Genomic DNA, 17,817 nt, shown 5'->3' with positions numbered 1-17,817 from the left:
TAATAGAAATGGTATCACAAATAAAGCTTCATGCATCTCTTTCTTATGCACTAGCCCCTTAATACCACCATCCAATGCAATAAGTTGTGTCATATTACATGTGAGGCCTACCTTGGTCGATTTAGACCAGAGTGCTTTTGTGCGTGGTTAACGACGTTGCCTAGAAACATCTAGCACTTGTGCAGTTGTGCTCGTTGTATACTTGTATCCCAGTGATTATGCTGCGGATAAACACCGCTTAGGCCAGTTTGTTTTGGATCTTGAGAACCGATTGGATCCAAAACTGATTATTGGACTCAATTTTGAGTCCAATAATCAGTCACTGGCAATCAGTTTTGAAAAAGAAAATCAAACAGGGCCTTAGATGGACAACGTGCCAAAGAGTCTAAGACCCTCTCGTCTCCGTATATAGAGCTAATGTAGCGGTAATTGTGTCCTGAAGGCTGTTTGGAATGCAGGAAATAGATTTCTTGGAAATTTTTTCCTAAGGAAAGTTTCATTAACACGATTTAAAGGCAAAGGAGATTATTACTTGTTTAGAGGGATATTATTGTAAATCGAAGGTCCATGTACTTCCATTTTTTATTCCTTTGATTCTTTCTCGAGCCCGATGATGAAAAATTATCATGTGCAGGGGATGAGAATTCACCTATGCCAATAACAAAGAAACCTACTTGAATGATCCTGCATTAACAGCAAAATCGCTCCAAAAGCTTAAGCTATTAGAGTTGGTGTTATTTAATCATTAAAAAGTAGTCTTATATTTGATGGTATGCTTAGCTAAAAAATATCAAAGAAAAAATAACATAGCTATATATAACTGGGTGACTATTGGGCTCTCTTGATTCCCTTTTATAGGCCTAAAGGAGGTTCAAATAGGACATGAAAGAATGATGAACCTTCAAGAAGTTTAAAGTCATATTTCTAAAGATTGTAGGAGCCTTTATGACTTAGAACAACTGCAGAGAATTATATGATGTCTCTGTAAGTTTATATGATGGTAACCGTTGAATGATTGCCAAGGTGCGTGATCTGGACTATTAATATAAGTGGGGAGACTATATATATATATATATATATATATATATATATATAGGTGAGCTCCTTATTTGCAAATCACCTCCGCAACCTCTGAAGTCTGAACATCAGAATTTGTAAGTATTCTTACTTGAGGGCACACCAATTCATTCTTCCATTCACACTTGTGTGTGAATCTCAATGTCTTTGTCTTAGGCCAAGGCTAGATCACTTCCGGTTAGGTTGATTCACGGCCAACATTGGAAGAGTGTTACATGGTGTGAGGCCAAAGATTAGCAAGCCCATGACATATCGCACAGATTTTTATTTTATTTTTTATTTTTACATAAAAAGTTTAAACCTGAAAAAATCGTACATAAGAAAATAGGTCAACAAATCTCAAAATATTTTATTTTTACAGAAGGGTTTTAGAGCACAACCAAACATGCCCAAGGTGTGACTTCTTGTGTGTCATGAAAAATACACATCTTTGCCTACATTTTTTCATAGAAGCCAAATTATTTATTGATATTAGAAAAACTGTTAGGGCCCGTTTGGATACCCATTGGATTTGGATTTGGAGGTGAATTTGGATTTTCAAAATCCATGGATTTGAAATCAAGAATTTTAAAATTCACAAATTTATAAATAATGCCGTTTGGATGACCACATATAGATTTGGATTTCAAATCTAAATTAATTTTTTTTTGTTTGGATGCTCTTTGGATTTGAATTTGAAATCTAACAAAACCAAAAAGCTCTAAAATACTTGATATAGGGGCATTTCAGCCATTTTCCATGATCCAGGGGTATTCTAGTCATTTTACCCTTTATGGGGGTAGTTTGATAATTTTTTATGTCATAAGGGTGTTTTAGTCATTTTCCATGACTCAGGGTATTTGGTCATTTTCACCCGGTATAGATGTATTGCGGTCATTTTGCATGACCCGGGAGTAATCTAGTCATTTTACTTAATATGATGTATTTTTATCATTTTTATCTCATGAGGGTATTTTTAGTCATTTTAGTCATTTTTCATGAGCCATAGGTCATTTTTACTTGATATAGGAGTATTTCGATAATTTTTCATGATCTTAGGGTATTTCGATAATTTTCCATGATCTTAAGGTATTTTAGTCATTTTACCCTATATGAGGTTATTTTGATTATTTTTATATCATAAGGGTATTTTAGTCATTTTGCACGATTCGAGGGTATTTTGTCATTTTTACCTGCTATAGGGGTATTTCTAGTCATTTTACCTAATATGGGGTATTTTTATCGTTTTTATCTCATGATGGTATTTTTAGTCATTTTAGTCATTTTTTATGAGCCATGGGTCATTTTTACTTAATCTAGAGGTATTTTAGTAATTTTCCATGATATTGGGGTATTCTAGTCATTTTACCCTGTATGAGGTTATTTTGATCATTTTTATGTCATAAGGGTATTTTAGTTATTTTGCACGACTTGGAGGTATTTTGTCATTTTTACCTGTATAGGGGTATTTCAGTCATTTTGCCTGACCAGGGGGTTTTCTAGTCATTTTACCTAATACTATATTTTTGATCAGTTTTTAATGTCATGTGGGTACTTAAGTCATTTAACACTTTTTTGGTTTATTTTGGTCATTTTAACCCTTTACAGGTCAGATTTAGATTTATTAATAACCTCTCGCAGAAAGAATTTATAAATCCAAAATTTTTTACTAACATGATGAATTTGTAAATCTTGTGGATTTCACTCAAATCCAAATCTATATGTCATAAAGGCTTGCCAAATGCCGAATTTGGATTTAAAAATCCAAATTCACCTCCAAATCCAAATCCAAGGGGTATCCAAACGGGCCCTTAAGAAAATCTATCCATTTGGTTCCTTGGGACAATTCTAAAACAAGCTAGTCTTCATATCCTTTTCCTTAATATAAAAAGAAAAAAATAACATGTTGAAGTCTTGAGAAAAGGCTATTCAAAGAGGGAGGCCAAAATTTGTCCACAGAGAGTTATATTTTAGGCCAGGTATAGAGAGGAGTTTAGGTACCTTACACTCCTCTCACTGTATCTTCTAGTGCTCTAAATCAAAGGTGAAAGGTTGATAAACATCAAACTCCTATCACATACCCAGCAGAGAACTTTAATATGCACTCAGTCTCTTGTTTCCCTGTTGAAACAAGATGCTATTAACTCATACACCCTTGAGACACCCTTGAGACATTAGAATTAGATAAATACATCTCACGACAGTTTCCCAGATCTTCTTTGCAGTATCCAAAAACATCACATTGGCACTAAAATAAGGTTCCGTATTATTCCCCAGATACGCCATTATCTGATAATTTTCACATAGTCGATCTTCATGCTTAAGATCAGATATTGCTACAATCTTCCAATAAAAACTTTAATTAGGCTCATTGAGATTAACGGAAGTTGATATGATAGAAAAGAAAAGATATCTATCCACACTTCCTCATTTGGGTAAGGACACCCCTCCCCTTTCACTTTCAATAGAGTATTAGAGATACAAATATCATATGAAAAGCTTCTAACTCTGCCCTTGAGCTTCACAGACAATGTAACACAAAAAGCTTATAAATATCTCCATCAATGTGCTTTGGCTCTTAAAACTGAACCAATGAGCCTAGGACCAAAATTATTGGAAAATTTGAACTACACATAATTCTGAAGTATGAACATTTCAAGGTCACTGACTCGGAACTTAGTGCGCCATAAGTGGTCAAAACGATCATGAGAAATGAAATAGGACACAAAGCAAAATTAATCACCAATGATCTGCACTAAGTTGTACTACTGGACTGCCAATTCGCCAGCTTAGTGTGCTATGCAATTTTGTCTGTTGATGTTTTCCTTCTTGTCGGTGTAAGGGATAAGCAAGTAACAGAGTAACTCTTTATTTTCTATAAACTGTCTCCTATGAATTCAGGAACCGATCAAAGGGAACATTCATAGCGATTAGAACATGCAATGCAGAATGAGACTCATATTTTTTTTAATGGAAGAATCAGACTCAGATATGACTAACAAAGTTATATTAACCATCCGGAAGGGGAGTAGTTAGAATTAACAACCAAATGTGTTCTGTATCATGCAGAAGATATGTCATTCTTGATCTTATTTATGAGAATAGAAGACCAAAACATAAGAACAGAACTATCATTATCTTAAAAAGAAAAAAAGAAAAAAACAGAACTAGCATTGTTTTCTATACATGGACTAGGAGTGAGTAGTATCAGTACCCTAAACCTGAGAGTAACAAAAAAAAAAAAAAACTAAAATTTTATTAGTAATAAATAGATTAAATACGAGAAACATGATACTTTTCTGCAAAACTTTGAAGAGGACCATAAACTAATGAAGCAACCCTGGGAAATATCAAAGGTTAAGGTCAATTGAACCCGAGAAACCTACTGGAAATAATACATATAGTATAGATGAACGCATAAAACATTAAGATGTATTACCATTCCTTGCGTGTCGGGAACAAACTATGCAGAAAAGAACAGATCATTATGTATGAAGTAAGAGGGAAGGAAAAGACTTTGTTTCAACAGGAGCAATAGGAACTACCTGTCTAAGGCTTGAAGCTTTCAAATAAAGAATCCAATTGTTTCTTCATGACAAAAGAGACAGGAGAAGGACATGATACAATTGCACGGCTAAATAAATAAGACTAAAGTTTAACCTGTAGCACAATTGCATTCAATATATAATTCCTATAAAGATGACCTAAATCCTGAAGTTCTGATATTTCTTTTATTTTTTTGATTTCCACCATTTTATAATCCTCCCAATTTTTTTAAGATAATACAGAATTTATCACAAGTTCTTGAAAATTTGTCTCATCCTAGGTAAACCCATACGGGTGTGGCTCCTTGGCTTAAAATCATGGGTATGCTCCCCATTGATGCGAGTTCGAACCTCCGTGCTTACCCGATGCGCGTGGTTTACAGGTGACTGAGCGCATCCATAGGGAATAGGCCTGCCCTAAAAATTGGGGTGGGGATACCCTATGTCATAAAAAAAAAAATCAAATCCATAAGTGATAAGGTCAACCAGGAGTCAGTCACTAACTAGCAGAGAGAAAAAAAAATTGTGGGCCCCCATTATTTTTGTTGCCCAGTGATCAACACACCTACACAGATTTAAATAGCTGCAAAAATCAGCAAAGCCTTAACTAAAAATAGTTGTAGATTTGTTGTGGTGGCTGAGCATAAGACAGAGAATAAGGGAATCCCATTGAATACAGAACAAGGAATGAAAACCTGGATTCTGTTCTTCGAATCACTCTGTGAGGTTCTACACTATTCAGTCTCTTTATAAATTCACCATCAAAACCTATATAGTCTCATCAACCAAACCAGTTTCAAAAGCAAACTGGACAAATTTCCATCATCCAAATCATTTACAGCATGAAAAAATAACCAAATAAAACAAATAAGTAACTATACCAATTCATTCTGTTTGCACCTTCAATTATTGCACAAGGACACAAGCAAAAGATCCCTACATAAGAAATTATCAATAGAAAAGCATCAATACATAACAAATTTGCCAAAATAAAGTCAATAATAAGATTTAAACTCGTATTGAGTCACTAAAATTAGAAAAAACCATTATAAATCAACTAGAAATTTCTACAAGTGTAGAAGGAAAGAAAGCTTATATGAAATAGTAGATAGAATGTGAAAGCATCAGTAAAATAAATACAAAGATGGTATTTAAACATCAATAAAATACCAAACCCTATATCTGAGTTGCAGAGATTATTGCCAATCAAAAAGTACCTGGAGAAGACAATAGATCTAAAACAACATGGAGCATTTCAATGGAGAACTCTGAGAGAGAGAGAGAGAGAGAGAGAGCAACCCCTGAATAAAATGGGTAATAGTTAGGACGGCCACAGGGTCGGGTTGGGCCGGGCTTTTCAAAACCCTAGCCCAACCCTGTTTCCCATTATCTCAGGGCCTAAAATCCTCAACCCAATGCCCGCCCTGGCCCACCTTGATTGGCCTTGATTGTATTGGTCCGGGCCGGGCTGGGCTGAGACTGATTGACCCTAGTGAAAAAGAAGAAGAACAGAGATCTATCAATACAAAAGTCAAAACTATGTGTTTCTAGTCCGGCCGACTAGAGATCATTCTCTAGTCCGCCACCCAAAAACACATGGGTCCCACATATTTGGGTGATGCAAAGCATTCATTTGATGTGCTCTGACATAGAGACGGTGTCCACAAGAAATTAGCTGCATAGGATCATCCCAACCCTATGATTTGTGGAGCTTAAAATGGACGGCTATAAACCGCCACAAATCTGTCCATTTTTTAACTCCACAAATCGAAGGGTTAAGAAGATCCTATGAAGCTGAATTTTTGTGGACATCTTATCTATGATGAGGCCTATCAAATGAATGCTTTAGATCACCCAAATATGTGGGACCCATGTGTTTTTGGGTGGCGGACTAGAGAATGATCTCTAGTCGGCCGGACTAGAAACTTTCCTCATAAAATAAAGTATACGAACATAAGTGTGATGCAGCATAAATAGGTTCGGGTTGGGCTGGATCAGGGGTAAAGTGTAAATAGGGTTTGGCCAGGCTGGGTCGGGCTGGCCCGAGGTATCAACCCTTAGCCTGACCCTGACCCAAACTTGCACCCCTAGTAATAGTAATACAATGGGGATGTTTCCAGAGACCCTAACCCCTGAATAAAATGGGTAATAGCAATACAATGGGGATGTTTCCAGGAAATGTTTTTCCCAAAATAATAGCTCGTAGAAGATGGGCTAAATGGACCCAGTTTAGACTTGTGAGATAAGCTTGACTAATGGACAAATATGCGATTCCCTAGCAGTAGCTTTGGAAGGCTGTACTAGCAGTGGGTCAATGCCAAATGAGTAGGCCTTCAGTAGGTATTGATGAGCTTGTACTTGCACTGGATCCATGACATATGAGCCAGATATATGGGCCTTCTTCTACCTAAGGATGTCTTTAGTAAGCTTGTACTGATAGCGGGTCCATAAAATATGAGGCATATGTATGGGCCTTCTAAGATTTATCATTGGTTTTAATGAACTTTTAGAAGTAGGAGGTCCATGCCATAAGAGGCAGATGTATAGGTGATAGGCATCTTACTCTCTACAATTGGCTTTAGTAAGCTTGTCCTAGTAGTGGGTCCATGCTTTATGAGGCAGGTGTATGAGCCTTCTACTACCTAATTTTGCCTTTAGTGGGCTTCTATTAGTAGTGGGTCCATGCCGTATGAGCTTTCTAAAGCCTACGTTTAGCTTTAGTGGGCTTTTACTAGTATTCGGTCCATGCCATTGAACCAGATGTATGGGCCTTCTACTAACTACCTTCGGCTTTAGTGTATGGGCTGCATTTATATCTATGGGCCTTCTACAAGAGGCAGGTGTATGGGCCTTCTACTACCTAACTTTGGGTTTAGTTGGCTTCTTCTAGCTGGGGGTCCATGCCATATGAGGTTTCTAAAGCCAACTTTTAGCTTAAGTGGCTTTTACTAGTAATGGGTCCATGCCATTAAGCCAGATGTAAGGACCTTCTACTGCTTTTTGTTCTACAACCTAAATTAGTCTTCAGTGGGATTCTACTAGTAATGGGTACAGTTCATATGAGCCAGATGAATGGGCCTTCTAATAACATTATGTTGTAGTGGGCTTTTACAAGTATTGGGACCATGCATGTCATATGAGCCAGATGTATGGGCCTTTTACTATCTACCTATGGCCTTAGTAAGGCTTGTACTAGTAGTGGTTCCATGATATATGAGCCTTCTATTACCTAACTCTGTCTGTGGTTGGCCTTTTCTATTAGTGGGACCACGCTACAGCTTTAGTGTGCTTTTTCTTTAACATATAGAGTACAAATACATATAACCTCTCCTGTGCGATGCTTCATGGGATTCAACAGTTCTCAAGTTTCTTGGAGGTTTTTCCTTTCAGTAAAAATTCATAGGGAAGGGAAACCTTAGAAGATAAGAAACAAGAACGCACAAGTAAGTTGGACTCAAGATTGTTAAGGCTAGAAAGACAATGATGGTATGAAAAATAAGGAATTATGTAACGTAAGAAGAAAATTTCAACATCAATTGAGCTCCTCCATAGAGTATCCAGTATTCTTATATTGAAGAAGCTTCTCTCGTCGGATATGGGAAAAGTTTGTGGCACAAGTCAAATTGGTCCTCAGTTGAGTGAGGCATTCTCAGCCCTCCGCACGCATTGTTCCCCCGCTTAAAGTGGGATGGCTCAGAGTGCATATAACTTGTTGCAGTTTTAAAAACTGAAAAACTGAAAGCAAAAATACCACTAGCAATTTAGAGAGAGAGAGAGAGAGAGAGAGAGAGAGAGAGAGAGAGAGAGAGGTTAAAATGTGAAGAAGAAAAGGGTGTCTATGTTTATTCTTTTGCGTCTTTTTATAGTCTATTCTTCTTAGAGACTATCCAGCACTGTTCAAAACACTCGATGAATCGGATATTTTGTAGAGATTTGAAGCGCTGCATTCTTTTAATTTCTTGTATTTTTCAAGTTTTGGACATAAACAGGAGAGAGACGTTATATTCCTCATTTTAATTAGTGGAGATATTCGCCCCATATCTATGGCTTTGGGTTTTCCCCTCTTCATTGGGGGTTTTCACCTAAATTGTTGGTGTTATCATTTGCCTGTGCTCTTGTTACTTTTTTTTATTTTGGGTAGGTAATTTTGATACTTATGGGTTAATTACTCCAAAAAAAAAAAACAAAAAAAGACAACCCACCGAGGCGTTGGCTCTTCGGCATAAAGTCATGAGTTTGCTCCCTATTGACGAGTGTTCGAATCCCGCCCCCGACTTACCTGATACCTGTGGTGAGTGGGTCGTTGCGTGTATCCGTAGGGACTAGTCCTACTTCCGAAGGGGGTGGGGACATCGTACGTCATCAAAAAAAAAAAAAATTACTCCAAAAATTTATTGGTTGTTTTCTTTCTCCACCTTGTTTTAGCTAGCCAACTGAATCGTCTTCTATTTTGTCAGTTACTAACCTTTCCGGTCAACCTTTTTTTTTCTTTTTCCTGAAAATGACAGCATTTCTCTCCCTTTTGTTTGTTTCTCCTTCAAAATGATGTCATTTTCAGAAAAAAGGCAGACAAAAAAGAAACAGAGAAGGAGTGGATCCATTTTGGATCGGATCCACCTATGTCATTGTCACGATACGTTCAAATCCCTCATTGGTCGGATCCATTTTGGAGTGAGTTTTGGATCCTACCTACTGAGTCTGGGTCACGATCCATTTTGGATTGGACCGTCTATTGGAGTGTCCTAGGTTATTAGGTCATGCTTACGTTGAACCCAGTTAGGGCTTGCCATTTGGAGAGAGAGAGAGAGAGAGAGAGAGAGAGAGTTTAAAATGCTACTCGTAAATATACATAATTGGACAGAGCACCTAGCTATTATTTACAAAAGACTACTTAATTGAAAATGTTTTCAGATGGGAGAGTAAACTCTAGGGGCTCAAAGAGCTCGGAGTTTTTATTCCTATCATGGTTAAGGAGTCAACAGTGCATCCCCAAATGTGGGGTTGAAATCCCGGATTGGACAAGAGCTCATGACAATGTAAAGAAAAAGTAGCTTATTTAGTTAGAGTTTTTGCAAAAATGGGGATGCCATTTATGGAATACCCCTGGCATGAGTGTTCAACAACCGAAAATATGGAGATTGCTATGATGGGTTCCAATCTTGAAGCAGTTTAGTTCATATCAAATGCACTCAAACATATCTTTTACTTCACTACGTAAGGTCCTACACCATATGAACAACATGCTTCTTGCTTATAAAAAAGTAGACAGACCCATATGGAAATTTGAGAACTTAGGGACTTTTTCATAAAGATGGCATGGAATCACATTCAATTTGCCTTTCTCATGACTGGAAAAAGGATTTGGTCAAGGCACTTTCCTCCAAATACATCAATCGTAGCTTGGCAACTAATGAGGAAGAAGATTAGAGTAGATTTGATTACAGAAAGCCATAGTGATTGTCACCATTATGCTATTCTTCTTGATGGGCTGAAGGAAAAAGGAAAAAAAAATCTTTTGCTCAAAAGGAATTTAGCAAGCGAGTTTGACGCCTTCTTCTATTGAGAATACGAGGAGTAGCCAAGTGGTATGATAACCTTCTTGGGGGGCTGAAAATAAATATAAAAAAAAATAGAAAAAAGAAATTATATTAGCAATAGAAAAATCCGTTGTGATAGATCCTTTTTAGTGATGTTTTCTTTTGGCAACAGCTTAGTCTCCGCCGCTAAAAATAAATATATATGTTTTTTATTTAAAAAAATTAGTGACAAATATAATCCGTCGCCATTCTATAATAAATAGTGACTGGTCACTAACTATCGAAAAATATGTCCCTATATACATTTAGCAACGCCATATATTAAGACGATGAATTTCCGTCACTAATTGGCAATGGATTTTTTCTGTTGTCAATGAGTATAACTCTTGTTAGTGTTCTAAGAAGCAAAATCTACAAAGAAACTGATTATAAGGCTCAAAGCACTTTTATTAATTGAGGTTTGTTCTCAAATGCAATCAAACGGGGACATTTTTGAACATGATAAAACCTAAATAACACCAACTTTAGCTGCAAAAAGTAAAAAAAATGTAAGAAACCGTCCCCAAATTATGACGCTACGCGTAAAACTATGAAAAAAAACACAAAAAAAAAGAGAGAGATTTTATATGGTGTAAGGCCTTACAACAATAGGGTAGAGGAACCGCCCTTGATATTTGATCCAACAGCGGCTCACTTTTTGAGCTTTTTGAGGTGTTGCTGTCCGATCAAATGTCAAGGGTGATACTTCCACCGTACATAGGCCTTATTGTAGTAAGGCCTTACACCATATAATTTCTCCAAAAAAAAAACCTTTTGACTCTAGAATTAAACTATTCAAAGAATAGATGTTTATACTTTTTACACACAATAATGTAAAAGTATCTTCGAAAGTCAGGGTTGCTAATAGGATTTCCATTTTTTTGTGACTATTGTGAAGATTATTTCTGGCAGGAAGGGAAGCTTATAGTAGACTTGCCCAAAATTTTCTTCATTTTCTTCTTTCTTTTGTCTCTCCCTCCTCTCCTCCCCCCCCCCCCCCCCCAAACACACACACACACAACAACATTCAACACACCCAAGAAAACAATACATCTTAACACAAAACTACGGCCAGCGTTCAAAGAAAGACTGTAGAAAATCAAATTATATGTTCTTGATAATTACACTTATGGAAAAGCCTCCATTACCACTCGAAGGTCAAAAGCTGTTTAGGGTTAGAATCAAATTATATGCTCTAGCTAATTATGCTTGAGGACAAACCTTCGTTACCATTTTTTGGGCAAAATACTGTTTAAGATTAAATAGAAATAGTAAAAGACAAAAAAACCTATAGGTTTGGTTTCTTTAGACGTACAATGGCCATTAAACAAATTTTACACCAAGATTAGAAAATGACTGAAGCGACGAGTGGAAATGCCCCAACATCGACAAGGGCTGTGTCTGGGTTGCAGCAATTATGACTAAGACGTGTCAAGACAATGATATTTCAAAAATATTACACACATGGCAAAGGCAGTACAATGAAGAGAATGACATTGGAAAATCCATCACAATATCTTGTAGTCTTGCAAGTTGCTTAGAGAGGATGACCTGACCTTGGTGTATTTGTCTCACACTTTTTGCCCTAATTGACTTGATAAGTGACGGACCGTATGAATCTCATAATCTCTGTATAAAATATTTATACTCATTAATATGACCTTGCCAAATCAACTTAAGAGAAAATGGAAAGATGGTAGGAAAGGAATACTTGATATTCCAAATGGCACCAGATTTTGTTTACAATAGTCAAAGTTAGATTATGTCTTAAGAGTTAGTTAACCATTATGAATATCAAAGGAGAAGAGACCAAAAACAAATAAATCGTGTAATTGTGATGACACATCAGTTAGAATTGCTTTTCCTTGGTATTTGACATAATGCATGTGTTGAGAAAATCCGCCGGGCAAATCCAATCAGATCGAGCACAGATTAGTAGAAAAGTAAGATAAACACAAGCCACAAGATGAACACCAAGATTTACGTGGTTCGGCCAAGCCTACATCCACAGGCAGAAATACGATCTTCCACTATGAGAAAACAATATACAAGGATTACAATGGATTAAATCCAAACCCACAACCCTTTCCTTGCTTCTCTCACTCAAGATTGAACATTGAGAGTAATCCGAGAATAAACCTGAGAAAAACCCAAGAGAAACACACCCAAGAAGAGACTCTCAGAGAGAACCCAAGAAGAAACCCGCTTCTTCTTTCTCCCTTTCTCCCTTTCTCTCTCCTCTCCTTCTCTCTCTCTCTCTCTCTCTCTCTCTCTCTCTCATGTTCTCTCTCTTTCCTCTTTCCTCTTTCCTCTCTTTCCCCTTGAGGTAGCCAACACACCCAGCCTCCTCTCTTGCCGTCGCACTCACATGAGTAAACCCAATACAAGTTTTTTAGGTTTTTTTCCAAAACCTATAAAAAATATATTTCTATATTTTGCCTATTGCCTTCCCTTGGTGGTGGAAAATAAGGCGATTATCCCAACTGCATGAAACAATATTTTTTTGGTAGGTAAGCTGGGATCGAAAACCTGAAACCTCAAGGTTGAGAAACAAAGCCTCAACATTGCATGAAAGGATCCTTCAACAGACATAGGGTTTAATCTCCACCTATAGGCTATACCCAATATATCAGATGATGCATCAAGCATAATTGAAAGTTAGTTAGGCAGGCATATAAATTATATAAAGCAAGACTAAAATTCCATGCCATTAATGGAGTTTTATGCTAGGGTTGAATCTTGCCTTAAATCACCTGATATCAAATAAGGTTTATATAAGAAAGGGAAGATAAACAAGAGAGAAATTATAGAGGAAGATCCTTCTGAGCTGCAACATCTGACGACCATAGGAACTAAATTAATGTTGATCCTAATTTTCGAAAAGGTTTATATAGTTCATGCCATCAAGAAATTTCTCCATCTCGATACCAAACATCTCTTTGAATTACTTGATGACTGCAAACTTCCAAACCTCATTAGAGATAACTCCATAAAGATTTTATTGATCAATTGTAAGGTCCATTAATTGGAAGATGAAAGGTCTGAGACATGCAAACTTGCAAACTAAACATCAAATGACGAAGAGGTGGAATAGAATAGGAATACAGAATAAAAAAATGGTTTACAAAGGTTGCAAAAACAAGATGTAAGATGTAAATGTGAGAAGAGGGATGCAATTTTCTTCCAATAAGAAAAACAAAGAAGTAGCTGTGGATCAGACCATTGTTGAAGGGGATTCGTTAAATGTGATTCGTTGGCTGAAAGGTGGGGCGGTTCCTCCGTGGAGATTTCTTTCCATTTTTTATGAGATTGGTGATATAACTTCGGGGTCTGCTATCTGCTATCTTCATGTCAGAAGATCGGCAAATGATAAGGCGGATGCGCTTGGCAAGTGCGGTGTATCCAGTGGTCCTATTATGTGGTTTGACCATCTTCCTCCTTGAGGAGTGGTGTGCCGTTGATTGTATCTTTCGGCTCTTATGTTTTCTTGTATTCTATTGTAAATATGGGAGTTCCATCTCGGTCTCCTATTTTTCTGTCATTTATAATATTACCATTTAAAAAAACAAAAAAAAAAACAAAGAAGTAGCTGGGGTGGGTGTACGTGTTTGGGGCGGGGAGATGTGCCTTGGAAAATGAAGTGTCATTGTACTCTTCTAAGTTATTTATGATATATTGAAAAATGGAAAAGTCTTTGTATGTCCCTTAGAGTTCACTATTTCAAGTTAGTTTATCCTAGAGTCTTACCATGAGTTCTATGTGGTTGGTTGTGTTATCTAAGACTAAAACTATCGTATATAGAAACCTACCACCAGAATGATTCATGTGATTAGGAATCTTAGAAGTTGTTTATGTCTATATATGTAGTCCATTTGTATGGAGAAAAGAAAGGGAGAAAACCAAAAGTATAGAGATCAAGAAGAAGAAGAAGAAGAAGAAGAGAAAAAAGGGAAGAACCTAAATTGTAAAGACATATCTTGTAGGTCACTTTGATATATGAAAAGTTCTACTTTGGTGTTTATTTGATTTCGAAGTGGAGCTCTATATGGATATATGACCCAGACAGCTACAAAGGCTTTTAATACAAGAACGTTTGCAGAAAGAAACTAGTCCACAATTCCAATATCAATGTGGATAAGAGACAAATAATGGTACAATTAGTTCTGACCCTAGTTTCTTGTCTTGATGTTGGAAAAATTCCTGACCTCATTCATCTTTCAAGTTCTATAGCTGTCATAAACTAGCACAAAAACAGGATCTATTTGGAAACAAAAGAGAGGAATGGCTTAATCTTTAAAAAAGTTTCCAGTTTAGATGGGGAAAAAAGGAAAAGAAGAATCTCATATCTCCTCTTAACTTTTTGATAACAATAAAAGGAATAATATATGATGGCACAAAATGATTTAGGTACATTTATAGAAACATTTCTATATGCTGACCAAAATGATGAATCAATGTGAGTTGGTCGCAACTACTGTTCATTTAGAACTCCGAAAAATATTGACTAGCTAGTATGCACATAAACCTAGATACTTGTTTGGAAACACAACTTCTAATGCAATTTCCCTAGAAAGCTCACAAATCAAGCAAGAGAACAAAAAACCCCACATCATGTTAGACGACTTTCTATCGATGGAACTCGAAGCAATCGTGGTAAGGGTTATTTGGGCAAGACAGTTTTGGTTGGAAAACCTCAATGACAAGATGTTCCTTTCGTGAAATAAGTTTTCTAAAATCCATCTGCTCATACATATCATAGAGATTTACAAGACAAGGTAATGTGAAAAAAGATGATAAAGCTGCAAAAGAAGAGCCTCCATAACTTTTTTAAATGCATGAACACAAGGCTAATCAAAATCAGTGCAAAGAGGAGATAATAAAAGAAGAAGAGAAGTGGAAAAAGAATGCAAGCTAACCCTCGTTGAAGGGTCGACCTAGTCAACGCGACTGAGAAAGATCTTCAAGGCCTATCTTTAAGGTGGTGGATTGCCGCTAAATCATGCAAAAAGAAAGGAGAGATCATGTTCCGTTTTTTTTTCTTCCCATTTTCTTCCATGTAGACTGTGTACTTACCTCACTTACGAGTTTTATTCATTTAATTGCTGCGTTATATTTCAGTCATAAGGCGAACTTTAACGCTCGGGAGTCCTTGTCGTGTGCCTTTTATGGAATTGCTACCTCGAAAAAGAGCTTGTTCAGAGCAGTGCACGTGTAAGACAGACTGCATTCATGTCATCTGGGAAAAGAACCAAAGACCAGACCTTTGCATGGAAAGCCTCCGCCTCTTCAGCTTAGAAACGGTTACTACTGAGTCTAAACTGTTATATCTGTAGAGAAACTTTGCCAAGGAGAACTGTTTGCCTTGTAGTAATCATCTTTTCCTTCTTCTTGTAGGAAATATGTTATTGTATGTACAACTGATCAAGTATCTTGTGATAGCTGGACTTGAATTGGCAGAAAGAAACTGATCAACTTCAAAAAAAAAGTTGGGTGTGAAGAAATCGATGAAATTGATTTAAAATAATTGATGTTTTTCAAATAATATTTTTTTGAATGAGTATTTTTCAAAGAATTTAATTCCTTTATCTGTCCCACTTCCCCTTTCTTATGGGTTATTTTATAGGAGGGGTTTGTGTAATGTATTTAAAAAAAAAAAAAAAAATTATAGGAGGGGTTTGAGTAATGTATTAGGAGCTGAAAAACGAGAAACAATAATATTATGTAGGCTAATAATAGAGGCACAAAGCAAAAAGAACAAAAGCACCAATTCTAGCAGGAAATGAAATAATCAGACAAATTTAACTAAGTTGAAAGGTCACAAGAAGGAAGACAGAAAGAGAGGAAAGTACAAACCACCATTCTTTCATTTCTCTTCTCCTTCCCTTTGGAAACTCGGAAAAAGCTTCCCTTCAAATCAAACCCATAAAGAACCCATGAATTTGTACATGCTTCTTCATTCAACAGGCAGACGCGCGAATCATTCGATCATGAACAAGGAAAAAGAAGAAAATCAAAAGAAAAAAGATAAAGTCCCCATCACCCCAAATTCTCCTCAGCTTGACTTTTTTCCTGCAAGGCTTCCATGGTGAGAAAAACTTGATGGAGAAATAAAAAAGGGTCGATTTTTTTCTCTCTTTTTTTTCCGCATTTTATCAGTAAGGAGGGCGACCACTAGTAGCCCAATAAGCCTCAGCAGGTAATTGGCAGTTGTTGAGAAGGTTTGGTGGTAACCCATGAAAAAGAGATGTGTTTGGATCTGGCAAAAGCTGTTGTTGTTGCTGCTGCTGCTGCTGCTGATTTTGCTGACCAACCATTCCTGGCGATCCGATTTGGCCGCCGATTTGGATCGGCTCTTCTTCCTCTAATGGAAGCCTCTCATAAGCCGCGTTTCCAAACGAAGCCGCCATTATAACCACCGGACCCGACGCCAGCAAAGCACCCACCACACTCCCGCCGACCACCTGACCTTGCCCTCCGGCCAAATAAATAGTCAGTCCAGTTGCTGCAGGCGGAGCCGGCGGAGGCAGGAACGAGCCCGAGAGGGAGAGAATTTCGAACCGCCCGTGTAGGGTTACAACTGCACCTGGAGCAGCGGGTTGTCGGAGAGTTACATTGGTGACGGTGCCGCTACCGCTGAGGATGCAAACGCCTCGCTGGCGCCGGCGGGCGAAATTGGCCACGCTCTCGCCTACATCGCACCCGTTGGCGATCTCCATCACATGGGATCGGAGCGCATTCGCGCTGTCTCGGGTTATGATGATCGGTGGCTTTGGTTTGTTCTTCGATCCTGCAGGCCGGCCTCGAGGTCTTCTTGTGATCTCTCCTTCGGCGTTGATGATTTCCTTGCTGTCTTCATCGTTGTTGTTGTTACCGTTGCGGTCGCGTTTTTTGCCTCTGTTGAGACTGCTGCTGCCGCTCTGTTCATCTTCCGAATTCGGCTGTTGGTGGTGGTGTTGTTGGTGGTGGTGATGGAAATCTCTGGTGTGGAAAGCAGGTGGGAGTTGATGACCATGAGCTGATGCTGTTATAGGATCCATTTTTTTGTCCTTAATATATATTTTTTCTATTCAAAACCCCTTCTTCTCATACAAAATTCAAAGTAGTTTGAAACCTAGGAAATGAAACAGTAACAGAAGAAAAATAGAGAGGAGAAGGAGAGAAGAAACAGAAAAGAAAGGAAGTCTCCACAACCCTTTGTTTTTCTATCAATCTATCAATCAATCAATTGGTACTAGCCTTGAGAAAGAAAGGAGAAAAAGATGAGGCTTTTTGCATCAGCCACCAAATTTGTAGCGAAATCTCCCATCTTATCTCTCTCTAACCCTTTGTGTAGCTGTTTCTTTGGTATTTGGGTTTTTCTTTGTTGCTGTAGTTTAGGAGAGATGAGGAGAAGGGTGGTTTGGGTTGTTTTTGGGTTAGTGTCGGGTTAGGGTTAGGTCAAGGTAAAGGATCGTTGATGGGTTTGGTTTTGGTAAGACAGCATGCGCCTGGGCGGTGGGAGGGCCCACAGCTTTCTCTCTCTATTTTGTCTCCCCGAACACTCCACGTTCTCTCTCTCTCTCTCTCTCTCTCATCTATATAAGCTTTTCTTTCTTTCTACTTATCTCTCTTCCCTTGTCTACAAGAACCTTTCTTCTATG

General features: G+C 37.6%; 1 long non-coding RNA gene and 1 pseudogene across 1 annotated transcript; both read right to left on the bottom strand.

Moving 5' to 3' along the window:
- Positions 1–4,604: 4,604 nt before the first annotated feature.
- Positions 4,605–5,992, bottom strand: LOC143876592 (uncharacterized). The gene is made up of 3 exons (XR_013250426.1): positions 5,819–5,992; positions 5,483–5,537; positions 4,605–5,041 (listed from the first exon to the last, which is right to left on the bottom strand). It is a non-coding gene; the product is annotated as an uncharacterized LOC143876592 (long non-coding RNA).
- A 10,025-nt stretch (positions 5,993–16,017) lies between these two features.
- On the bottom strand, positions 16,018–17,389 carry LOC143876591 (AT-hook motif nuclear-localized protein 22 pseudogene; annotated as a pseudogene).
- Between the last annotated feature and the right edge of the window lie 428 nt (positions 17,390–17,817).

The sequence above is a fragment of the Tasmannia lanceolata genome, unplaced genomic scaffold, assembly GCF_043159265.1.
Source record: "Tasmannia lanceolata isolate RefF3 unplaced genomic scaffold, GAP_Taslan_0.1 ptg000005l, whole genome shotgun sequence".
NCBI classification, from domain to species: domain Eukaryota; kingdom Viridiplantae; phylum Streptophyta; class Magnoliopsida; order Canellales; family Winteraceae; genus Tasmannia; species Tasmannia lanceolata.
This window is presented reverse-complemented; position numbering and strand designations above follow the sequence as displayed.